Raw genomic sequence first — 26,494 nt, forward strand, 5'->3', positions numbered from 1 at the left:
TGAAACTTGTATAGAGAAGGGGATAAAATCTAATGCTTGTTTGTTTCTTCCTGCGGCTTAAAAGAGAGATAAAAAAAAAAAAGTCTGACACTTGCAGCCTATTTCCTCCATTTGGCGATCCCTTGTCTTCCTGCCTGTTGGCTTCTCATTACAGAAAAACATCTACTTCTGCTTCATGGACTGTGATAAAACCTTTGACTGTGTGGACCACAACAAATTATGGCAAATTCTTAAAGAGATGGAAATACCAGGCCACCTTACCTGCCTCTTGAGAAACGTGTATGCAGGACAAGAAGCAACAGTTAGAACCAGATGTGGAACAATAGCCTGGTTCAAAATTTGGAAAGCACTACATCAAGGCTGTATATTGTCACTCTGCTTATTTAATCTATATGCAGAGTACATCATGTGAAATGCCAGGCTGGATGAAGCTCAAGCTGGAATCATGACTGCTAGGAGAAATATCTATAACCTCAGATATGCAGATAACATCACCCTTATGGCAGAAAACGAAGAAGACCTAGAGAGACTCTTGATGAAGGTGAAAGAGGACAGTTTTGGAAAAGCTGGCTTAAAACTCAACATTCAAAAAATGAAGATAATCGCCTCCAGTCCCCTCACTTCATGGCAAATAGATAGGGAAACAATGGAAACAGTGATAGACTTTATTTTCTTGGGCTCCAAAATCACTTCAGATGGTGACTGAAGCCATGAAAATAAAAGACGCTTGCTCCTTGGAAGAAAAGCAATGACAAAGCTAGACAGTGTATTAATAAACAGAGACATTACCAGCAAAGGTCCATATAGTCAAATCTATGGTTTTTCCAGTAGTCATGTATGGATGTGAGAGTTGGGACTGTAAAGAAGGCTGAGTGCCAAAGAACTGATGCTTTTGAACTGTGGTGCGAGAGAAGATCCTCCAGAGTCCCTTGGACAGCAAGAAGATCAAACCAATCAATCCTAAAGGAAATCAATCCTGAATATTCATTGGAAGGACCGATGCTGAAGCTGAAGCTCCACTACTTTGACCACCTAATGGGAAGTACTGACTCATTGAAAAACATCCTGATGCACTGAAAGACTGCGGGCAGGAGAAGGGGACACAGAGAATGAGACGGTTGGACAGCATCACTGATGCAATGGACGTGAGTTTGAGCAAACTGCGGGAGATAGCGAAGGACAGGGAAGCCTGGCATGCCGCAGCCTATGGGGTCACAGAGTCGGACAGGACTGAGCGACTAAACAACCTCCCCAAGGCGCCTGCTCCAGCTGGCTGAGACACCACAGCACAAAGAACGCGCCGCGACAGCCCCGCCTCCTGCCCTGCCCCCTCTGTGAGCGCGGAAGGCTGGGCACCACCCCCACGCCCTACCCTGTGCAACCGGGAATTGTAGTTCTACAGCCCTGCAAGCCACCGGCTGCAGCAGCTGAGACTACCGCTCCCAGAATGCGCAGCGAGCCCCCCCAACCCCTCGCCTTCCCTCTGGAGGGAAGTCCTGCCACGCAAAGAAGAGTGAGTTTTTTTCCCCAGCATCTCCTGCCTGCGGAGACAAAGCGAGGAGGCGAGCCCAGTGTGGTTGGAGTCACCCTGCAGACAGGTACGTCTCCACGAGATGCTGGTGGGGAGACTGGGTTTCTCGCTGACCAGCAAGCGGCTTGCACTTCCGGCAGCCAGCAAAGCATTGCATGGGGTTCCTGGAGCTCGGCTGGATCAGCTGCCGCTCTGCGCACTCCTCTGGCCGCACCGTCTCCTTTGATCCCCGCTCCGCCGCCAAGTGCAGTGAGGCTGGCGTGGGGAGCCTCCGTGGTTACTCAGATCTTTACGGAGAACTCGTTGAAGCCCCACGCTCCGTGTCTGAAACAGTAAGTCCAGTTTAAAACAGAAGTACAGTACCTGGTACCTAGGGACCTGAATCGCCTTTTGAAGGCCTCCTTTTTCTCTCTCCCTCTGGACTGCGGTAAATCTTCCCTCTGGACCTGACTGGGCATCTAGAGCTGAAAGTGAAAGTATTAGTGGCTCTCAGTCTTGTCCTTTGCAACCCCACGGACTGTAGCCCGCCGTGCTCCTCTGTCCATGGAACTCTCCAGGCGAGAATACTGGAGTGGGTAGCCAGTGCCTTCTCCAGGAGAACCTTCCAAACGCAGGGCTGGAACCCGGGTCTACCACATTGCAGGCAGGTTCTTTACCGTCTGAGCCACCAAGGAAGCCTGCCAAAGCAGTCTTAATAGACAAAAAAGGTATTAGATCACGGACTCTAGAGGAAAAGTCTAAGAGACAGGATGAAGGGCCAGAATGGTTTTTTTTTAAGCACTCAAAACTGGCAACATAACTGACCTGTATGTAGAAATCCAAAAGATTGTGGTAACAAAATGAATTTTTTAAAAACCTGAGCCAACAGTCTTGCTAATAAATAAATGCATATCCTGTAAACAAAAGGATGTACTTAGTAAAAAGGACACGAATTTTACACATTACATTTCCAAGTCATAAGGCAATAAAGTTAGAAATAAGTAGGGAATTTAATGATCAACTCCTCAAAAAATTTTCAGTTTTTTAAAAAAATAAATTTCTGAGTCTGGGTGCAAGTCCAAAACACAAACAGAGTACCTATAAATATCTGTGCTTGCAAATATATCCTAATCAGATATAGGCAGTGAAGGTGAAAGGAGAAAGTTCTCTGACTGGGAAGCTCCCTGAATGCCCAGGTCCTATTGGTCGAAGCTCTTGAGTGCCTCCTTATGAGTGGGAGCAGCACGGAAGGGGGGCGGTGCTTGGAAATGGAGCTGATGCAGCAGCTGGTAGCAGAGGCCTCCCTCCTCCTCAGCCTGAACTTGCCTTCACAGTCCTCTCCATCACAGAGCCATGCTGCCACCACAAGTGGGCTGGTGTTGGCGGACAAGATCACAACCACCCTGCAATAGCACATGGGGTGGAAACTGGCAGCAGCAGCTGAGGTAGGGGAAGTTAACAGCCAGGAAGAATATATGAGCTACCCGGTGCAAGGACTTGTGATCCCAGAAGTTCTGGTGAGGACTCGGAGCCAGACTGCTTTGTCTCTCCTTTTCTCCACCGTTCTTCCTGTGACTGGTATGGAAATCCACAAACACATTAACAGTGCCCCTCTGTGGGCTGTGTCAATACATGGAAGTACACAGATGAAGGAGTGTTTTTTTTAATTTATTGATTTAGTTGGGGCATGTGGGATCTAGTTTCCTGACCAGGGATTGAACTCAGGGCCCCAACATTGGGAGCTAGTTGTCTTAGCCACTGGACCTGGCATCCAGCTTGGAATGGGTGTGCATGTTAAGTGGTTGTGTGTGCTAATTGGCTACCGTTGCAAGATAAACCACCCCAAAACCTAGCTAGCTCATGGTTGGACTCATGGTCAGCACAGTGAGCTTAGCCCAGCTGAGCCATTCTTTCATTTCACCTGGACACCAAGGTGAGTGTATGGTCTGCTGCTGGTTAACTAGGGTGCTCTACTTCTAGGGTTGAGCTGGGTGCCACCTGGGCACCTGGCTGTCATCCAGCAGCTCATATGGGCTTGTTTTCTTGGAGAGCAGGGATCCAGAGAAAAAGCAAAACATTCAAGATCTTTCCAGCCTAGGCCCAAAGCTGTCAGGGTCATACCTACTGCATTTTTCTCGCCAAAGCACATGAGACTGAGAGGGTAACAGGCTGGAAGGCCAGGGGTCTCCAAAGGGAGGAAATAGCCTGCAAGTGTCAGACTTTTATCTCTCTTAAGCAGCAGGAGGAAACAAATGTGATATTTTTTCCTTCTCTATACAAATTTAAAAGGAGGTTTCTCTTAAAATTCTGTGTTGCCATGACACCTGGTTTCACCTGAAGTTAACTGTTCTCAAACCTAGAGATAACCAATGCCTTTTTCTTATGGAAATGTTTGTCTTAAGCTATGCTAATATACTATGCATTTACCCCAAACTCTGTCTTCAAGTCAGTTCCGCCTTTTGGCTCAGAACCTACTTGACAAACCAGTATGTTATACTCAGATATTTGTATGGTGATCTGCCCTTCTTCAAGATTCAAGTTAATCATTTTATGGCCCAAGATAAAGCATTTGGTGCCAAGATTATCCCAAAATACATCTTATGGGTAAGGGGCCTGGTGCCATTCTGAGTTTTAAGACATTCTTTTCTTTCATTAACAGACTGCTAGTGACTATATAACATCCAGCTGAAGACTAGCAGGGGGGCACTCTTTCTGCCCCCTTCTGATGCCTATGTCAGAAGCTTTCTCTATCTCCTTTATACTTTAATAAAACTTTATTACACAAAAGCTCTGAGCGGTCAAGCCTCGTCTCTGACCTCAGATTGAATTCTCCTCCAGGGGCCAAGAATCGCGGCATTGTGATTCAACAACAACTTTCAAGACCAGCCTCACAAAGTTTAAAGGGCAGATTTCTGTCTCTCCATCTTTTGTTTCACTTTTTACAGAACCAGCTGTAAAATCACATTGCAAAGGGCATGGATATAGGTAGAAAACACACAATCACTGTTTTTACAATCAGTATCATCATGCCTAAACAAGCAAGTTTTATATATAGGTGCCAAGAGAAGTATTAATAAATTGTTGAAAAGCCCACAGAGCTATTAAACAGCTGGGATACACTCCGTGTCACATCCACCTGATTCCACAGCAGTCATTGCCAGTAGACCACTCTTATCCTGCAACAACCTGAGTCCTGAGAAGGCGGCTGCTGCAACTGAATGAAGATTCCTCTGATTCTTCCCATCTAGTACTATTTAACATCAAAATAATGCCCTAAGTACAATGCAGAAGAATTTGAATAATTTAAGGAAAGCTCTGAGTTTAGAAAATCAAGCCCAAAGGTATTTTTCCTTTCTAATCATAGAAGACATTTTAAAATATTAATACCTAAAATGCACTCCACATATTTGAAAATTCTTTTCATCACATTTTGCTATTTCTAGACTATGTAAATCGCAAATGGACTATGATCTACCTGTCAGTTAAAGAATATGTTTTTCAAATTAAGAGATCTTCAGAAAACGCATTCCATCAGCTACATTTCATGAAATCAGCTGAGTAATGGTAAGGGTTTTCTCCTTTCCTTTCTGCAAACCAATTTTCCAGGACAAAAAAAAGATATGATCCAGTGAAGACTCACAGCTGACTTGTGGCAGTAACTATGCCAAAGGTTAAGAGGAGCCTAGCAGCCATGGCTATACAAAAGGCGTAATTACAGATAAGCCCCGCAACCCCCATTCCACCTCCAACAAGGCTGCTAGAAGGCTTCCCCAGTCCCCACAACCAGAGATATGACAGTACTACCAGACAGGAGGGGGGCGGATGCAAAAACCTCTATGCTCTCCCACCTCCCTAGACCCATCCATGCCGGGGTCACGATATAGAACCCTGCTTTGGGGAAGCTGTCTCCTAAGGTGTCTGGTTACACGAGCCAGGGCCCTCGGTCTTATGTGCCCCCTAACAAAACAAGGGCACCCCAGCCAGAAGCATGACCTCCCATCATGCCCTGCAATAGCGGGAGCCAACGGAAGAGTCGCTTACGGTCATCCGCCTCACCCCTATGCCCTACCAAGGCGCCCGGCCCCTGAGTCACCCAGCAAGCCAAGGATCTGGCCCCAAGTCGGCAGCAGGCCCCTTGCTCAAGCACTGGAATGTTCACTAAGGAGAGCAGGCCAGCAACTTAAGGAGCCACTCCAGGAAGCCACAGCCAGTGCAAGATGGCGAACCGTAGCACGTGTGAGAGGCCGGGGCCAGAGGAGGTGCTGGGGGAGTGTGTAAGTTCCTCACTTCTGTCTCATCACAACAAAAACTTGAAGCAACTGACCAGTGTTACAGCTCCATGCTACACCTCAGTTTTATTTAGAAAATGAAGGAAAATACATCCTTGAGGCGTGAGGGCATGCCGACCCAAAAGACGCGAAGAGGCGAGAGAGAGAGACCCCAGGTCCTCTGACTCCTCTTTTTATATGTTTTTCTCCTCCCCCGGGCCTGCCCGATGTGAGCTGGGCTAGCCTTGAATGCTGTTTGTTCTGCCTGAGGTTCTCACTCTGGTCCTCGGCCCTTCCTTTGTTCTGTTTTCATGGGCTTTTCACTTCCTTGTCTTTTAGCCACCGCCATTCTGTACTCCTTTTTCCTATTCTAACTACCTAACATTCCCCCCCTCAAGAGATGGGAGGCCCAATTCTTTGGGAATAGGAATGTCGAGGTCTCTCTGGCTACTTCCTGCTGAACTAGGATGGTGAGGGGCATTGGGCCTCCTCCTCTTGCCAGTCTCAGGCCTCAGAGTCTTCATAGTGGTGTCCATCTAAGGGTGAGTGATATTTTCTGTGGTCGGCTATAGTTTTATATATCCTTGTTGAACTGGCAATGCATGTTGTAGCTTGTTGACCTGGGCAGAGACAAAACGAGCTAGACAATTGATAATACATGGAGCAATCATAAGCAGCATCAACATGGTATAACAAGGACGAGCAGGGGCATCAGCCAACTCCAAATTCCCATCACAGGAAGATACCCCAAAGAGAGATCGTAGCCACCCAGAGAACTCTCCAGCTCCTTCTTTGAGATCCTGTAGGGTCTGAATGTTTTTCTTGAGGACTGTGAGACTTTCTTTAACTTAGCTGGAGGTATTTACCCAGAAACAACACTTACCATTCAGATGGCTCAAGTCCCTCCTTGTTCAGGGCTCAGAAGATCTATCTCCTGTCTGTTCTGGAGTACAACCCCTGCCAAGCTGTGTTGGCTCTTTAGAGCTGTCCTGAGAAATCTTATTCCCAGAAACTTAATTTGGTGGGTATTTGTTAGAATGGCACTCATTTGTAGTTCTGAATAGGTATCTGAGATCTCCCAGGGGCTCACAGGTATATTGAGTGTCCTCTTCTGTTTTCTTCCATGGCTTGACTCAGTTCAATTCAGTCGCTCAGTCGTCTCCAACTCTTTGCGACCCCATGAATTGCACCATGCCAGGCCTCCTTGTCCATCACCAATTCACAGAGTTCACGCAAACTCATGTCCATCAGGTCGGTGATACCATCCAGCCAACTCAACCTCTGTCATCCCCTTTTCCTCCTGCCCCCAATCCCTCTCAGCATCAGGATCTTTTCCAATGAGTCAACTCTTCACTTGAGGTGGCCAAAGTATTGGAGTTTCAGCTTTAGCATCAGTCCTTCCAATGAACACCCAGGACTGATCTCCTTTAGAATGGACTGGTTGGATCTCCTTGCATTCCAAGGGACTCTCAAGAGTCTTCTCCAACACCACAGTTCAAAAGCATCAGAAGCGCTCAGCTTTCTTCACAGTCCAACTCTCACATCCATACATGACCACTGGAAAAACCATAGCCTTGACTAGTTGGATCTTTGTTGGCAAAGTAATGTCTCTGCTTTTCAATATGCTATGTAGGTTGGTCATAACTTTCCTTCCAAGGAGTAGGTGTCTTTTAATATCGTGGCTGCAATCACCATCTGCAGTGATTTTGTAGCCCAGAAAAATAAAGTCTGACATGCTTCCACTGTTTCCCCATCTATTTCCCATGAAGTGATGGGACCAGATGCCATGATCTTCGTTTTCTGAATGTTGAGCTTTAAGCCAACATTTTCATTCTCCACTTTCACGTTCATCAAGAGGCTTTTTAGTTCCTCTTCACTTTCTGGCATAAGGGTGGTGTCATCTGCATATCTGAGGTTATTGAGATTTCTCCCGGCAATCTTGATTCCAGCTTGTGCTTCTTCCAGCCCAGCATTTCTCATGATGTACTCTACATATAAGTTAAATAAGCAGGGTGACAATATACAGCCTTGACGTACTCCTTTTCCTATTTGGAACCAGTCTGTTGTTCCATGTCCAGTTCTAACTGTAGCTTCCTGACCTGCATACAGGTTTCTCAAGAGGCAGGTCAGGTGGTCTGGTATTCCCATCTCTTTCAGAATTTTCTACAGTTTATTGTGATCCACACAGTCAAAGGCTTTGGCATAGTCAATAAAGCAGAAATAGATGTTTTTCTGGAACTCTCTTCCTTTTTTCCATGATCCAGCGGATGTTGGCAATTTGATCTCTGGTTCCTCTGCCTTTTCTAAAACCAGCTTGAACATCAGGAAGTTCACAGTTCACATATTGCTGAAGCCTGGCCTGGAGAATTTTGAGCATTACTTTACTAGCGTGTGAGATGAGTGCCATTGTGCAGTAGTTTGAGCATTCTTTGGCATTGCCTTTCTTTGGGATTGGAATGAAAACTGACATTTTCCAGTCCTGTGGCCACTGCTGAGTTTTCCAAATTTGCTAGCATATTGAGTGCAGCACTTTGACAGCATCATCTTTCAGGATTTGAAATAGCTCAACTGGAATTCCATCACCTCCACTAGCTTTGTTCATAGTGATGCTTCCTAAGGCCCACTTGACTTCACATTCCAGGATGTCTGGCTCTAGGTGAGTGATCACACTGTTGTGATTATCTGTGTCATGAAGATCTTTTTTGTACAGTTCTTCTGTGTATTCTTACCACTTCGTCTTAATATCTTCTGCTTCTGTTAGGTCCATACCATTTTTGTCCTTATCGAGCCCATCTTTGCATGAAATATTCCCTTGGTATCCTTAATTTTCTTGAAGAGATCTCTAGTCTTTCCCATTCTCTTGTTTTCCTCTATTTCTTTGCACTGATCGCTGAGGAAGGCTTTCTTATCTCTCCTTGCTATTCTTTGGAACTCTGCAATCAGATGTTTATATCTTTCCTTTTCTCCTTTGCTTTTCACTTCTCTGCTTTTCACAGCTATTTGTAAGGCCTCCCCAGATAGCCATTTTGCTTTTTTGCATTTCTTTTCCACAGGATGGTCTTGATCCCTGTCTCCTGTACAGTGTCACGAACCTCTGTCCACAGTTCATCAGGCACTCTGTCTATCAGATCTAGTCCCTTAAATCTATTTCTCACCTCCACTGTACAATCATAAGGGCTTTGATTTAGGTCCTACCTGAATGGTTTTGTGGTTTTCCCACGTCCAAGGTAAGAGAAACCCAAGTAAGATGGTAGGTGTTGCGAGAGGGCATCAGAGGGCAGACACACTGAAACCATAATCACAAAAAACGAGTCATGGTTGATATAATTCAGTCAATGCAGAACACTTCTATCACAAGGACCCCTCAAGCTGCCTTTCACAGTCGTATCTCCTTTCTGCCCACCCCACCTCTTATTTAATACCAGGCAATTACTGATCTGTTCTACATGTCTAGAATCTTTGCATTTCAAGAATATTATATACAGTTCCCAGAGAAGGTGATGGCACCCCACTCCAATACTCTTGCCTGGAAAATCCTGTGGACAGAGGAGCCTGGTAGGCTGCGGTCCATGGGGTCTCGAAGAGTTGGACACGACTGACCGACTTCCCTTTCACTCTTCACTTTCATGCTTTGGAGAAGGAAATGGCAACCCACTCCAGTGTTCTTGCCTGGAGAATCCCAGGCGCGGGAGAGTCTGGTGGGCTGCCATCTATGGGGTCACACAGAGTCGGACACGACTGAAGTGACTTAGCAGCAGCAGCACATACAGTTCTGGCAGGGAGCATGGTGAGAAGTGGATGGCTGCCTTCAACCCAGGGGCCCTCCAGGTCTCTGACCTCTGATGGGCAGGTGAACTGGGGGCCCCGGATGGCACCTCCTGCGAGTGGGCGAACCGGGGGCCCCTGGGCCAGACCGGGGCCCCCAGTTGGTAGGTGAACTGGGGGTGCACTCAGTCGGACAGCTTGGGCTGTGTCTTGCGGGGCCTCAGAGCTCTCACCACTATCACCCACTGGAAGCCGCAGCAAATCTCACCCTCACCCTCACCCTCACCTCTGCAGCCTAATGGTGGCGGCCGCTCAGAGCCCAGATCTCACTGACCAACGACCAGTTTCTTGGCCCAAGGCTGCAGGGCTTAGGCCAAGCCTCCACCAGGCCCTCGCAGGTGGGCGTGGATGCCTTGGACCCGCGCGGATCCGGTACCTGAGGTGACCACTCCTGTGTGGAGACTGACGAAGACCTTAATGGCACTGAAGGTGAGTGGAGCCGCGGTGGGCAAAGGATAGAAATTAGCGGTTCAGCAGTTGGTGGTGGTTCTACCAAGACCTTGTCATCGAAAGATATTAACAGAAATAGTGGAATAACTTACCGCATGCAGCCAATGGGAACTGCCCATTGCCCTTTGGGTAAACTGTCCAGTTATAGAAAACCTATGTCTATAATGTGAAAAAGCTGCTCTCAACTTTTCACTCAACCTTGCAAAAGGAAACGCACTCTATCTAGGCCTTCTAGATATGAAGAGGTTGCTGAAGTATGATAAAGTCAAATTAGAAAATCATATATCTTGTAAATGCCCATTTGGTTTTTTTTTAAACCATAGAAAAGACATATCTTCTGGAAATAATTTTTCTAAATGGAGTTGTTTGACCATTGTAAAATAGTAAAAAAGTTACAGATTAAAAGTCACACAGACTTGGTGCAACAAAGATTGTCCTAGATACATCAACCAAGGTAGAAATCCTAAAGGAAAAGACTGACAGATTTAATTACATTAAAATAGAAACACACATAGCATTTTCTGTCTCACCTATAGATAAAGTGATAAGCATGTGAATATCCAGGCTTCCCAGGTGGCACTAGTGGTAAAGAATCTTCCTGCCAATGCAGGAGACATAAGAGAGGCGGGTTCTATCCCTGGCTCAGGAACATCCCCTAGATAAGGAAGTGACTACTCACTCCAATAGTCTTGCCTGGGAAACCCCAGAGCCTGGCAGGCTACAGTCCATGCGGTTGCAAAGAGTCAGACGTGACTTAGTGACTAAACAACACCAACAAATGTGAATATCCACACGAAAAGGCAGTAGTAAAAGCACAAGCATATGGGCTGGAAGAAAACCCACCAAAGCGCCTCTAAGGATGGAGGGAGCAGGACAAGGAGTGAAGGCTCTTAGGGAAACACACAGAAGGAATACCGACGGAACATTTTATTCTCCTCCCACCCCTCCCATAAAAAAATCTGACGCAAACATGACAAAACATTCAATTTGATGAAGTCAGGTGGTGATGAAGTCAGAATGGACGTTAGTTTTCTCTGAATTTCTATGGATTTTGAAACTTCTTTTTAAACATTTGGGGATAAAGGGCAATAATTAGAGAAGAATGTAAGCCTTACCACATTTAATACAGGTAGGTGTGTCCATGCCTAGGAAGGGAGTCAGAGGTTAATTAAGATGTTAGCAGCCGCTACCTCTAGGTGGAAGGATACTGAGCTATTTTACTTCTTTTGTATTTGTGTCTGGATTTTGTAAAGTTCTTTTGTAAAGCCAACACTTTAATATTTTAATCAAAAACAAGCAAGCAAACAAACAAAACCACATCCTGTTGACATACAGAAAAGCTCGAGTCAGAGAGGACTTCATAGGTGAGTTCTTAGAGGCCAGGAGAGTTTATGCAGGAAACCCTGACATCTAATAAACTGAAGCAAGGGACTCCACTAGATATTACACAAATTTCCTTAAGCCTTTAGGCCAAGTTACCTCATCCAACCAAAAAAAAAAAACCAAATTAACAGTGGGATCTATAGAAAGGACCTTCAAATGTGAAATGAAGAAATAATGACTCCTAGCTAGGAGGAGGTTTTCCAATAATTTTTACCCATATCTCACCCATCAGTGGGTTTCTGGCTTCTTCCCAAGTCATCTATTTATAGCACAGTAAGCAGCTCTACTCGGAGAAGGCGATGGCACCCCACTCCAGTACTCTCGCCTGGAAAATCCCATGGACGGGGGAGCCTGGTGGGCTGCAGTCCATGGGGTCGCTAGGAGTCAAACTCAACTGAGCAACTTCACTTTCACTTTTCACTTTCATACATTGGAGAAGGAAATGGCAACCCGCTCCAGTATTCTTGCATGGATAATCCCAGGGATGGGGGAGCCTGGTGGGCTGCCAACTATGGGGTCGCACAGAGTCAGACACGACTGAAGCGACTTAGCAGCAGCAGCAAGCAACTCTACTAGAGGTAATATTTCAGCAAGAGTCAAGTGAAAAGAAAATATAGATATCTGGCAACTGACCAAGTCTGTCATCGGGAATAAGGGCTAATTAAACCCATATTATTTACTGTTCTAATTAGACCACTGTTCAGTTCCATTTTCTATGCCAAATATCCCAAACAGAACCGTGTCCTGTCTATAACATAAAATAAAGTTTTAATTCATAAAAAATACAATAAGCAGTTTAATATATTCATCTGGGCTTTTAGGTTGGTGAGTTCAAATCATTTTAGGTAAACGGTTAAAATATACACAGCTGAAATTGACTTTTCATTTTGTCACAATATACTGATATGTTGAATGTGAAAAACATCATCATATATTTTTTTAAATGAAAGTTGAGAGTTCATTGCAATATTATTTGAATTCCCACTCTTCCATCTATTCCACCTAGTTTATAGTTAGAGTCAGGTTCCTTTCCATAACTTCTCCACCTTTACTTACCAAAGATAAGTATTTTGATTCCAAAATAACTAAAATAGGCAACTTGTATAGGCAGGTTTTTGATTTCTCTGATTGAATCAGTAAGATTTTTTTCCCCCTAAGAAAACAGAGAGAAAATGACATCTCAAGAGGGGTCCTCAAGTTTTTCTCCTCTCCATAGCCATGAAGATGGTTAGATTTTGCTTTGAAATGGCACTGATGTTTCCTACCAGCCAATCTTCCTGCCATCTCATCAATCTTCTTTTTCCAAAGAGTAGCAATGATATTCCCAATTTCCACCTGCTTTTCATCTCTTCCCTGTGATGCCAACAGTATGATAATAATAACACAAACATTTAGAAAAACAGAACCTCTCTTGAACCTGAACAAACTGTCACAGAGTCTTTTCTGAACATTTATGTTTGTGTGTTTTCTTCCTCATAGTGACAGAGAACCTGCTTCCCTGCAACTTTTAGCCTTCTAGAGCAGTGGACGGTGAGTCTCCATCCTCTGCTACAGAAGAATTCTTCTTGAGATTTCTCAAACTAGCTGGTACCTTCAAGAATGCAGACAAGGTCAAATGCTGAAAAGTGTTATGCAGGCTAAAGTGTTGAGAGTCAGCTATGCCTAGCACTGAGGAAGTCACTGGTATATTTGTGAACAGTTTCATTGTCATGATGAAACAAACAAAAATGAGAGCAGGCAGTCGGGGGGCCAGGAGGCAACTAAAGGAGAAGGGAGCGTAGTGCAGGCTGGACAGCGGGGCTTCCTGTTTGATTTTCTAATCCAAGTGACTGACTTAAGCTTTGCTTGCCAAGGCACGCATTTCGAAGATGGCTGTCTTCAATAAACACACTGCCAGCTGCACAACTAGATAAAAAAGCTGCGCTCCACCTCCCCCTGCTCCATCCCTGAATGAGGCACCTTACTGCCAGCAAGTAATTTCTTGCGTTAATTATTTTTTAAAAAATGGAGGTTTATTTGGTGAAACTGTTGAAAAGTCGTGGACTTGGGGATGAATTCAAAAGTCGAAGTGAAAGAAACAAATCTAATATGGAGTTAGATTTTATTGTTGTTGTACAGTAGCTCAGTCATGTCTGACTCTTTGCGACCCCGTGGACTGCAGCACGCCAGGCTTCCCTGTCCATCACCAACTCCCAGAACTTACTCAAACTCATGTCCATTGAGTCAGTGATGCCGTCCAAGCATCTCATCCTCTGTCGTCCCCTTCTCCTCCTGCCCTCTATTTTTCCTAGCATCAGGGTCTTTTGTAATGAGTCAGCTTTTTCACATCATGTGGCCATTATTGGTGCTTCAGCTTCAGCATCAGACCTTCCAGTGAACACTCAGGATTGATTTCTGTGGCGGTTTCGCACTGACTAATTCTCACACACAGGATAATGAGAGACAGTGCAGGGAGAGTTGCAGAAGAGCAACTCCCTGAGAAAACGCTGTGTGTGTGTGTGTGTTACTCAGTCGTGCTGGACTCTTTGTGACCCTATGGACTGTAGCCCGCCAGGCTCCTCTGTCCATGGGATTCTCCAGGCAAGAATACTGGAGTGGGTTGCCATTCCCTTCTCCAGGGGATCTTCTTGACCCAGGGATTGAACCCAGGTCTCCCTCATTGCAGGCAGATTCTTTACCACCTGAGCCAGCAGGGAAGCCCAAAATCCATGAAAGTGAAAGTCGCTCAGTCGTGTCCAAGTCTTTGCAGCCCTATGGCTGTACAGTCCATGGAATTCTCCAGGCCAGAAAACTGCAGTGGGTAGCCTTTCCCTTCTCCAGGGGATCTTCCAAACCCAGGGTTCAAACCCAGGTCTCCTGCATTGCAGGTGGATTCTTTACCCACTGAACCACAAATGCTGAGTGCATATTTATTGGTAACTTATAATCTTTAACTAAGAGCAGTAAAGCAAGACAGAGATCAGAACTCTGGGATTAAGGGTCCTCCTGGAAGTCTGGAGGTAATCACGTGAGAGTTGTAAAGAAAGGTCTTTGAGGATGAGAGAGTTTGTTCTGCATGCAGAACAGTATCTAGCTAATGCTGACATGTCAGAACTTCTAACTCAAGGGCAGAGGGAGGGGCAAGCAAGGAAGAGAGAATGAGTAAGATTAAATTCCAGGAGACATTCCTGAGAAAGCAGCAAAACATGGTTCCCCCAGATTTCCTTTAAGATTGACTGGTTTGATCTCCTTGCAGTCCAAGGGTCTCTGAAGAGTCTTCTCCAACACCACAGTTCAAAAGCATCAATTCTTTGGCACTCAGCCTTCTTTATGGTCAAATTCTCACATCCATACATGACTATGGGAAAAAACATAGCTTTGACTACACTGAACTTTGTTGGCAAAGCAATGTCTCTGCTTTTTAATATGCTGTCTAGGTTTGTCATAGCTTGTTTTCCAAGGAGTTAGATTCATTCTTCCCTATTACATGAACATGGACAAGTTTCTTACCCTAAGTTACTTTCTTGATGTGTGTGTGTGCTAAGTCACTTTAGTCATGTCTGGCTCTGTGTGTCTCTCTGGACTGTAGCCCACAGGGCCCCTCTGTCCATGAGATTCTTCAAGCAAGAATACTGGAGTAGGTTGCTATTTCCTTCTCCAGGGGATATTCCTGACCTGGATCAAACCTGGGTCTCTTATGTCTCCTGCATTGGCAGGCAGGTTCTCTACCACTAGCACCGCCTGGAAAGCCCACTTTCCTGATGACTACTTTTTTTTTTTTTGGCTGTACCTCATGGCATGTGGGATCTAGTTCCCTGACCAGGAATCAAACCTGCACCCCTTACACTGAAAGTGTAGAGTCTTATCCACTGGACCACTAGGGAAGTTCCCTCTAGATAGTTACTTTAAAATGGTGGTGGGGCGGGGAGAATGTATAGATAAAAATCAAGAAAATGTGACAGAATGTTAGCAGTTGGTGGAAATCGAGGTTATAAGCGTACAGTACTTACATGCTTTGTATTGTTCTATCAATATTTCTGTAGGTTTGACTTTTTTCAAAAGAGAAAAATAACACTGGAATAGTAATGGTAAAGAATGGTAAATAGTGGTGAAATAAAGCTAGGGGTCCAGGATCCGCCTGCCAATGCAGGAGACTTCAGAGACACAGGTTCAATCCCTGGGTCGGGAAGATCCCCTGGAGGAGGGCATGGCAACCCACTCCAGTATTCTTGCCTGGAGAATCCCATGGACAGAGGAACCTTGTGGGCTACAGTCCATAGGGTCGCAGAGTCACAGGCAACTGAAGTGACTTAGCACACACATGAGGGAGGGGCATGTTTGATCATTGCAAAGGTCTTGGTGTAGGAGTCCTTTGTTCCCACAGCTGTCCAGGTAGATCAGGTCACGGTATTCCTATAGACCTCCACCAGGACAAATGTTATTCTCTGCTCTGCAACTTTTTATCTCTATACAAAAGGAAAAGTGTTATACCCTTAAAAGTCAGAGCCTTCGGGCTCTGCGAATGGGCTATCCTGCGTATTACAGGCTATGGCAGCATTCTTAATGCACGCAATAGAACACAAAGACTCAACTAAAAGAAACAGATTTAATATGGAGTGAGATTTATTCTTCCCTATTACATGGACACGGACAAGCTTCTTACTGTCTCTAAGTTTCTTGCTTGATAGTTAAAAGTAAAAAAGAAGCAGCTATGCCTTGCACCTTCCCTAATTATTTTGTGAACACTAGTCGTGGTAACAGATATAAAGTGCTTTGCAAACAGCAGAGCCCTTCCTGGGCACAAAGGGTCACCCGTATGATTATTTGGGCAGCACCAAGTGGTCCTAGATCACCTGGCCAAGCCTCTTGCCTTCGGCTGTCTCAACTCCAGCCAGTCTCCGCTGCCACAGCCACCTTAACATGCGTATGCATGAGCGGCTTCCTGGCTTCTCCTCTGCCCAGAGCATCACTGCAGACACACAGACCTGCTCCTGAGAACTGGAGGGCAGAGCAACTCACACAGCAGACTCCTGCCTGCCTGCTTCTCAGCACCCTGTCTATCCCCTCCTGATCTCTGGCGGCCAGCCAGCTCCCATGAAACCACCAAAGGCATCCCAGCATTCTAGAAGCATCCGGAGAAACACCAACTAGCACAACTTCTTTCAGGAGTCCCTGCTGCTCAGGTGAGCCATCCTGCCCATCCACCGAGCACTGAAGGCAGGTGTGTGAGGAGGGAAAGCCTGGGTCCCCCTTGCTTGCATCTCACCAGAGGACCAAGTCCCTATCCTGCTGGGTTCTCCTTCAGAATAAGCTCAGAAACTCCTTTTTCCAGGTCCTTATCCATCAAGAGAGGCAACCTCAGCCATGTGCAAAGAGGGTAGTATCTCTGTCTGCTTCTGATCGGCATCCAAAATCTTACACCCCAACCTGCCTTTATTGCTGGCCAAACCCACAGATGTGCTTTATCTGTTTTTTCTTCTTATGCCCTGTTTTTTCTGTTTTTTCTTCTCTTTACTCCATCAGCAATATCAAGAGAGAACAGATGATACATCTGTCGTAAATATGAAGTTTCTGTTGGAATATAGACTGGTTAGAAATGGGGGAGTGTTATTCGAATTTGTTAAACATTTACAAAGGTATATTAAAACCTCCGTAAATTTAGAGAAAATGGAGAAAATTCTCCGTGGAGTAAGACAGTCTGAATTAGAAAAAACAAAGGAATTATTTCCGCTTACCTTGAAGTGCTTCCTTGAACAAAATAGCCACAGCACAATACTCTATCTGCTCCTGAAAAGTCGTATTAGGGTGTGTGTGTCCTTTTGAATTAAACACCGGAAGCTCAGCTCAGGTGCTCTGTGCTGCCCTAGATGGGTGGATGGGAGGTGGGAGGGAGGAAGGTCCAAGGGGGAGGGGATATATGTATACTTAGAGCTAATTCACTTCCTTGTACAGCAGAAACTATTACTGAGTCCAGGCTAACTCAGTTCACCACAGGACAGGCTAATGAATCTGAGAGAGGAAGCATTGAGGCAAGAACAGATTTTAGTTGGGGAGCCAGCTGGTGGAGAAGATGCCAGACTACTGCCTCAAAATAACTTTCCTGTCAGGGCCTGGTTGCCAGGTTCTTTCATACCTCAGAGATGGGGGGTGGGGGAAGGTGAGGAAACCAAGTAAACAGACATTCAGTCCTTGCAAATGTCCCCTGGAATGGGAAGCCTCAGGCAGGGGGATGTCCTTCACTTGCTTGCAGTCCGTCACAGGTGGGAGGGCAGCTCAGGTTATCTCCCTGAGGCAGGCCATTATGTAGGGTTAATAACAAAAAAGGGTTAAAGTCACAGAAACAGATGCAACATAAATTCAAAATTAACCCTTCCTGGTTACAAAACTAACACAACATTGTAAAGCAATTATATTCCAATAGATATATAATATATAACATTACAGAAAAAATTTTGCATTAGAATTAGTGTATTCATTTTCACTGGGAATAAATATTGCTACATGTTGGAAAGTTTTCTCCTTAGTAGTAGTTCAGTCGCTCAGTTGTGTCCGACTCTTTGCAACTGCATGAATCACAGCACGCCAGGCCTCCCTGTCCATCACCAACTCCCAGAGTTCACTCAAACTCATGTCCATCGAGTCCGTGATGCCATCCAGCCATCTCATCCTCTGTCGTCCCCTTCTTCTCCTGCCCCCAATCCCTCCCAGCATCAAAGTCTTTTCCAATGAGTCAACTCTTTGCATGAGGTGGCCAAAGTACCGGAGTTTCAGCTTTAGCATCATTCCTTCCAAAGAAATCCCAGGGCTGATCTCCTTCAGAATGGACTGGTTGGATCTCCTTGCAGTCCAAGGGACTCTCAAGAGTCTTCTCCAACACCACAGTTTAAAAGCTTCAATTCTTTGGTGCTCAGCTTCCTTCACAGTCCAACTCTCACATCCATACATGACCACAGGAAAAACCATAGCCTTGACTAGACAGACCTTTGTTGGCAAAGTAGTATCTCTGCTTTTCAATATGCTATCTGCTGCTGCTGCTGCTAAGTCACTTCAGTCATGTCTGACTCTATGCGACCCCATAGACGGCAGCCCATTAGGCTCCACCGTGCCTGGGATTCTCCAGGCAAGAACACAGGTGGGTTGCCATTTCCTTCTCCAATGCATGAAAGTGAAAAGTGAAAGTGAAGTCGCTCAGTTGCGACCCCATGGACTGAAGCTCACCATGCTCCTCTGTCCATGGGATTTTCCAGGCAAGAGTACTGGAGTGGGGTGCCATTGCCTTCTCCAAATATGCTATCTAGGTTGGTCATAACTTTCCTTCCAAGGAGTAAGCGTCTTTTAATTTCATGGCTGCAATCACCATCTGCAGTGATTTGGGAGCCCAAAAAAATAAAGTCTGACACTGTTTCAAAGGACTCATTCCAAATAGGAAAAGGAGTATGTCAAGGCTGTATATGGTCACCCTGCTTATTTAACTTCTACGCAGAGTACATCATGAGAAACGCTGGGCTGGAAGAAGCACAAACTGGAATCAAGATTGCTGGGAGAAATACCAATAACCTCAGATATGCAGATGATACCACCCTCATGGCAGAAAGTGAAGAGGAGCTAAAAAGCCTCTTGATGAAAGTGAAAGAGGAGAGTGGAAAAGTTGGCTTAAAGCTCAACATTCAGAAAACTAAGATACAGCATCTGGTCCCATCACTTCATGGGAAATAGATGGGGAAACAGTGGAAACAGTGTCAGACTTTGTTTTCTCCTTCAGTTCAGTTCAATAACTAATACCCTGAAATATTTGCCCATGTAAATTTGCTTAGCTAATTTCTTGTTCATAGGAATGCATAGAAACGGCTGCCCGTTTCCCATTGTTATCTCAGGTTTCAAATGAATCCAAGCAAGATTGAGGGGGATGGGGAGAGTCACTAGACGAGAGAGTTTGTTTTTTATTTATTTTACATCCAGAGTTAGGGGGCAGAAGGAGTCCTTTCTTCAAAATTAAGCTGATTATTTCAGTTAGCCTGTAAAAGAAATTGTTGTTTTGCCGCCAAAGATGCTGCTCTTCAGGAATCCTACATAAGTACTTTCTTGGTTGCTTTTATTATGGCGGCTGATAGCATATTTTAACCTTTGAAGACTTTGTCTTTCACTGACCCATCAAAGTAATACCCAGTGAATGTGTTCCAGTGTCTGCTAACACTGCTGGATTCTCTCTCTGAGGCCCAGGATCCCTCCTCCCCTTCCACACACACCACCTTCATACAGATGACCCCTAGGCATCAGGAGGATGAACTTACCCAGGGCAAGATCTTGGCCTGAAGCAATTCTACTAATCTGATTTCCTCCTTAATGCCCTGATCCATTTGCAACTTGGAGGACAGCTTTACTGTGGATGAAACAGGGGACAGCCGTAATCCAGAACAAATCTTCCAGAATGTATGGTGAGCACAAAGAAAAAAAGAGAGCCGAGCATTCAGGGAGAGAAAAATTTTTTATAGGAAGAAAAAAAGTGACTGGCTTTAGAGAGAAACCAGTGCTCTCCGTTTATAGCCAACTCTTCTTACACCCTATCGATGGGATATTGTGCCCCGAAGGGAGGGGGTCTTAGTTTATCTTTAGCCCGAAGCGGGGGTCTTGTGTCACATAGTTGGAGGGAATCTCACAGTCGAGTGGTCACATAGTCTTGAGAAACTGGCACCAGCAGGGAAAAACGGGACATTGCCTTAAGGAAAAACAGGATGCCACCAGGGCAGTGTGGCCACTGTGACTTCACCTCTTGTTTGTCAGGTCAGCACAATGGGCCATTTTTAAATAATACGCTACGAGCCCCTAACACAGAACATACATGTTCCAGAAAGATCTCATGGCAAACATTCGCTGCCAACCCTGGACCATAGGGCAGAAGTTGAGGGCACTGAGGTAATGGCCTCGACAGAGCCAACTGGCTATTGCAAGTGCATATGTGAGTGCCAAGTGCTCCAGTCCTGTCGGACTCTTTTTGACCCCATGGTCTATAACCCACCAGGCTCCCCTGCCCGTGGAATTCTCCAGGCAAGAATACTGGAGTGGGTTGCCATGCTCTCCTCCACGGAATCTTCCCGACCCAGGGATCGAACCCCCATCTCTCATGCTTCTTGCACTGGCGGGTGTGTTCTTTGCGACAGGTGCCACCTGGGAAGCCCCATATGAGTGGTATCATATGGCATTTGTCTTTCTGTCTCACTGACTTCACTTAGTGTGATCGTCTCTAGGTCCATCCACGTTGCTGCAAGTGGCATTAAAGTAAAGTAAAAAAATCACTCAATCGTGTCCGACTCTTTGCAACCCCATGAACTATATAGTCCGTAGAATGCTCCAGGCCAGAATACTGGAGTGGGTAGCCTTGCCGTTCTCCAAGGGATCTTCCCAACCCAGGGATCGAACCCAGACTTCCCGTATTGCAGGCGGATTCTTTACCAGCTGAGCCACAAGGGAAGCAAGTGGCATTAGCTCACTCTTTTTGTGGCAGAGCAGTATTCTGCTGTACGTGTGCACCGCGTCTTCACCCGTTCCTCTGTTCAGGGACCTTTAGGTTGCATCCATGTTCTGGCTGTTGTAACTTGTGCTGCATTGAACACTGGGGTGCGTGTATCTTTTCGAAATGGAGTTTTCTGTGACTTCTGAATGACACTAAGGAAAACAAAACAACCTAACTGGTCACCTTTGGGGAATGCTTGTTTTGAACTTTGGTAAATAACAGAAAAGACTGAACCAATTCCGCCTCCATTTCCCACCACCAGTTTGCTGAAGCATGGAGGACGGGGGACAGTGTTCTCCTCCGCTGTAGGGACTGTCCTCAAAATCTCAGTCAAGGGAAATTCTCTCCGACAAATAATCGATTCAGTGTCTTCAGTGAGTAAATTGCAAGGGTATATAGAGAAGTAGAAGCCGATGAATTGAATGTGATGTACTCGATGTTGACGGCTGGGTGCCCAGTGGAAGACGGTTAAGGAGAGGTTAGGCCGTGATGACCACACGATCCAGATGGTCAGGGCACACATGGCGGGGTCTTGGTCTCTGAAAAGCGCTGGGGAGGCCTCAGGGGAGGTCGGCTCAGTCTATCTTCTTACCTGACTGGGATTGCCAGGGTGTTTAATATTCGTGGGTCAGGGCTTCCCAGGTGGTGCTAGCGGTAAAGAACCTGCCTGCCCGTGCAGGAGACAGGAGACATGAGTTCAGTCGCTGGGTTGAGAAGATCCGCTGGAGAAGGGCATGGCAACCCACTCCATCCCATGAACAGAGGAGCCTGGTGGTCTATGGCTCGTGTGGTCACAAAACAGTCAGACACGACTGAAGTGACGTGGCATATTTGGCTAAATTATTTCCCTTATGCTGTTGTTTTGCTTGAGGGTTATTTTGACAATTAAAAAAAAATTAAAAGAAGTTCAGGAAGTCTTGAAGGTGAGCAGCCAGCCTGGTCCTAGGGGTGTAAACTTCTCCCCTTCCTGCGACAGTAGTCACTGTCTCTCATATTTTCTTAGAACTTTTATTGTAAATTAACCCATAAATAAACTTGTGTATTTGGTTCTGTGCTTTCTGAAGGGTATATTGGAGGTTGTTTTTGGTGCGTGTGATTTTTTATTCTGTTTTCTTTCCTGTAAGGAACTGTGTTAGGTCAGGTCCTCTGAGAAGCAGACCTAAGGCAGGATTAAATATGTGTGGACCTTGTTGAGGGAGCAGCCTGCAAGGAAACTGGGGAGGGAGAGTGTCAGGTGGGAGGAGGCGTCCGGTGCAGCCCAAGGAAGGCAGAGGCTGAGATGGTTGGATGGCATCACCGACTCAATGAACACGAGTCTCAGCAAACTCTGGGAGATAGAGAAGGACAGGGAAGCCTGGCATGCTGCAGTCCACAGGGTTGCAAAGACTTGGACGTGACAGAGCAAGTGAACAATAACAATAAGGAAGGCAGAGCTGCCTGGAGGTGCCCACACAGGGCCTGTGGGCATATAGCAATATGGATGGACCTAGAGATTATCACACTAATGAAGTAAGTCAGACAGAATTCGACAAATAGCATATAGCAAATCACTTATATGTGAAATCTTTAATGTGAAATAAGTGAACCTGTCTACAGTACAGAAATGGGCTCAACAGACACGGAGAACCCAGTTGTGGTTGCCGAGGAGGGTGGGGGGGAAGGATTGCGAATTTGGGGTTAGCAGATGTAAACTATGATATCTAGGATGGATAAACAACAAGGTCCTACAGAACAGCCCGGGGAACTATATTCAATATCCTGTGATAAACTGTAACGGAAAAGAATATGGAAAAATATATGTAGACCTTAAGTCACTTTACTGTGCAGCAGAAAGTAATAGAATATTGTAAATCAAGTATATTTCAATTATATATATAAGCAGAGACCTTCAACATGTTTGCCTACAGCTCCCACCATAGGGGCAGTGAACATTCTCCCGGCCCCACACCTCCGCGCCTTTTCTGAGGACCTGGATGTTGGATTGAAGAAAAAAAAAGTTTTAAAGGGTCCTGGGTAAGGCCCTAGAGCGTGAAGAAAGGCCCAGAGCATATCCTTAGGGAAATACCAAGACACTATTTATTACACAAAAATAAGACACAGTTCGTGTATTTAATAGGGGAAGAGTCAGATAATGTTTATTGGGACAGGAAACATTATGTAGCCATTAAATAATACTTAATAGTGGGTTTCTACTGCATTCCCTTTCTTCATGTTTCACTTAAAATGCTTCCCAGGACTTCCCTGGCAGCCCAGTGGTTAAGACTCTGTGGTGTCAACGCATGGGGCATGAGTTCAATCCCTGGTCAGGGAAATAAGATCCCATATGCCATGTGGTGTGGCCAAAAGATTTTTAAAAAGTTTCTCCACTCCTTGTATATGGTAGGGGGAAAAAGCATTCATGGGAGTGAGGCCAGCGTGGGTTGCTCTCCTGTTCAACCCACTTCAAGCCCAGCAGTCAGGACCGTCATTTCCAATTTCCCAGGATGGGAAGGCCATCCATTCATGAAATATCGTGCTCAGGGCCTGACAGTGAATGGAAGACTGAATTGAAACATGGACCTCCTGTCTTCATCTTTAATAGGAGACACTATCTCTTACACCACAAGTGTGCTATAGGTTAATTCTGCAGACCAACAATGTGACTTCTGTCCTGGGTGACCAGCCTGGGTCCTTCCATTTGTATCCACGACGAGAGAATGGTTTGCACCATCAAGCGCTGGAAAAGCCAACACGCCACTATATGTAATGGGGAAAACTTTTAATTCTGGCTGTACTAGGTCTCTGTTGCCGCATGTGGGCTTTCTCTAGATGTGGGGCACGGGCTTAGTTGCCCCTCAGCATGTGAGAGCTTATTAATAGTTCCCTGGCCAGGAGTCAAACCCTAGTCTCCTGCATTGGAAGGTCGGTTCTTTTTTATATATAATTTCACTCACTTAGCTATTTATGTACAGCTGTCTTCAGTGATGCTCGGACTGCTCTCTAGTTGTGGTGAACAGGGGCTACTCTCTAGCGCAGTGTGAGGGCTTCTTACTGCAAGTGCTCCTCTTGCTTTGGAGCACAGGCTCTAGGGCATGTGAGCTTCAGTGGCTGCAGTTCCTGGGCTTAGTTGCTCCACAGCCTGTGAGATCTTCCCAGATCAGGGACCAAACCTGTGTCTCCTGCACTGTGCAGGTGGATTCTTTACCACTGAGCTGCTAGGGAAGTCCTTAATGGGGAAAACTTGAAAAAAAAAAAAAAAAAAGGTTCATTCACAGAGCCCAGCCAAGCCCTACTGGAGCCTGAGCCCACCCCCCAAAACAAATCACTAATAATCAACCTTGTCTTTAACATTTTACTCTCTTGTTCATCGTGGATTTTTTTTTTTGCATTAATTTTTATTTTTCGAAGTCTTGCATTAAAATTGTATCTATTTTGATTCCTGAGTTTTTTGGCACCCTGTTAAATCTTGCGCTTGAGGCAAGGGTCATGCCTACCTCACCCTGGGCCAGCCCTGCCTTTAAAAAGTGAAGACATTTTCCTTAATACATGATATTTGTTTTTTCTCTCTGACTTACTTCACTCTGTGTGTGTGCGCCCAGTTGCTTCAGTTGTGTCCGATTCTGTGGCCCTGTTGACTGCAGCATGCCAGGCTCCTCTGTCCATGGGATTTTGCAGGCAAGGATACTGGAGTAGGTTGCTATGCCTTCCTCCAGAGATATTCCTGACCCAGGGAGCGAACCCGCATCTTTTATATCTCCTGCATTCAGAGGTGGGTTCTTTACCACTAGCACCACCTGGGAAGCCTGTATGACAGTCCCATGCTCTGAGGCGACCGAAATGGGAGGGAAGTCCAAAAAAGAGGGGATATATGTATACGTGTAGCTGATTCACTTTGCTGTACAGCAGATAGTAACAACACTGTAAAGTAACTACACTCCAATAAAAAAATAATTTTAAAAAAGTAAAGGCATTTTCATTACAATTGGGAATAAGTCAGGGATGCCCCAGTACCTCCGTCGTGTAAATGGAAGGGCAGTGCAGCCAGACAGAATGCTGGAGAAGAGAATCAAATGTTCAACTAAAAGTACTGAAATTTCAAAATGGGCTTTTCGGGCTTCCCTGGTGGCCCAGTAAAGAATCATGCCTGCTAATGCAGGAGACATGTGTTCGATCCCTGATCCAGGAAGACCCCACATGCTGTGGGGCAACTAAGCCTTTGTTTTTCAGCTATTGAGCCTGTGCTCTGGAGTCCAGAAGCCAAAACTAATGAGCCCACGTGCCTCAATTACTAAAGCCCATGCTCCCCAACAAGGGACACCACTGCGATGAGAAACCCACGCACCACGACTCTAATCGTCCTGATTAGAGAAAAGCTCGAGCAGTAAGACACAGCACAGCCAAAAATAAACAAACAAAAAGGCTTTTACAAGATCAGTAGAATTTTTTTTTTTTTAATGTACCAACAACAGGTGTATAAGATAGAGAAAATCTATTCCCCGTGGCTACAAAAAATAAAACGTCTTAGAATGAGCTTCCTGTGTTGATAGCTATGAAGAAACCCACAGTGCTGTTGACATTTAAGGCTCGAATAAACGGGGAGACGTATCTTGAGTGAAAAGACCTGATGTTGTGTGTATAAAATTCCATCACTGTTGGACAGTATGAAGTAAGGCACAAGATGATTTTTCAGCCGACTTGCTGCAGTGGCTTGGCCACCTGGATTTCTTTGTTGAGGCAAGAGGAGGAGCCTCTATTTTTAAACTGTGGATAGAAGTGGGCTGTCCTTGGCCACATCTGTTTGTTCCAGGGGACAATGTGCGTGCCACTTGGGGGGGCAAGAAATGTGTTCACTTCCCCAGCCTGTGAGCTGCCCCCCATCACAGCTGCCAGGAATGCAAACTCCCCATGAGAGGAACTGGACATCTCCCCTTGAAGCGGGCATGTCCGGCCACTATCTGTAACCTTGATTTGTTGTTTTTTTACAAAAATGTGTTTGTTTAATATAAATATATATTTTCATAAATAAGTATAATATTTTATAACCTGTGTATTTCACTTAACATATTGTATCTTCCATGAAATAGTTGTAATAATATCATTTTCAATGATTGCAATACTCATCACTATTTTATCATAATGTACAAATTGCACATTATTGGACATTTAAGTAATACATGATTTGTACATTAACAAATAAATTTTCTTTATTTCAGACAATGTAATGGTGAAATGGACATCCTTTTTAGGCTATACCTTTGTACACATGGGCTTCCCTGGTGGCTGAGCTGGTAAAGCATCTGCCTGCAATGTGGGAGACCTGGGTTTGATCCCTGGGTTGGGAAGATCCCCTGGAGAAGGGAACAGCTACCCACTCCAGTATTTGGCCTGGAGAATTCCACGGACTGTATAGTCCATGGGGTCGCAAAGAGTTGGATACGCCTGAGCGACTTTCACTTTGTACATGCACACCATTGTTTATCTAGTGTACGTCCCTAGATTTGGAATTGCCAGGCCAGTCTTTTGAAGGTTTTTGATTCCCAGTTGCAAATTAGTTTCCAGAAAGGTTATGCTTTTTAAAAATTAAAATTA

At 45.3% G+C, this 26,494-nt stretch overlaps 1 long non-coding RNA gene across 1 annotated transcript in view; it reads left to right on the top strand.

Moving 5' to 3' along the window:
* Nucleotides 1,428-26,494, top strand: part of LOC102176410 — a 33,850-nt gene continuing 8,783 nt past the window's right edge. The window contains exons 1-2 of the long non-coding RNA XR_311298.3: nt 1,428-1,598; nt 9,838-10,032. This is a non-coding gene — a long non-coding RNA (uncharacterized LOC102176410). The remainder of the gene's footprint in view (nt 1,599-9,837; nt 10,033-26,494) is intronic.

This window comes from Capra hircus, chromosome 28 (genome assembly GCF_001704415.2).
Source record: "Capra hircus breed San Clemente chromosome 28, ASM170441v1, whole genome shotgun sequence".
NCBI lineage: Eukaryota > Metazoa > Chordata > Mammalia > Artiodactyla > Bovidae > Capra > Capra hircus.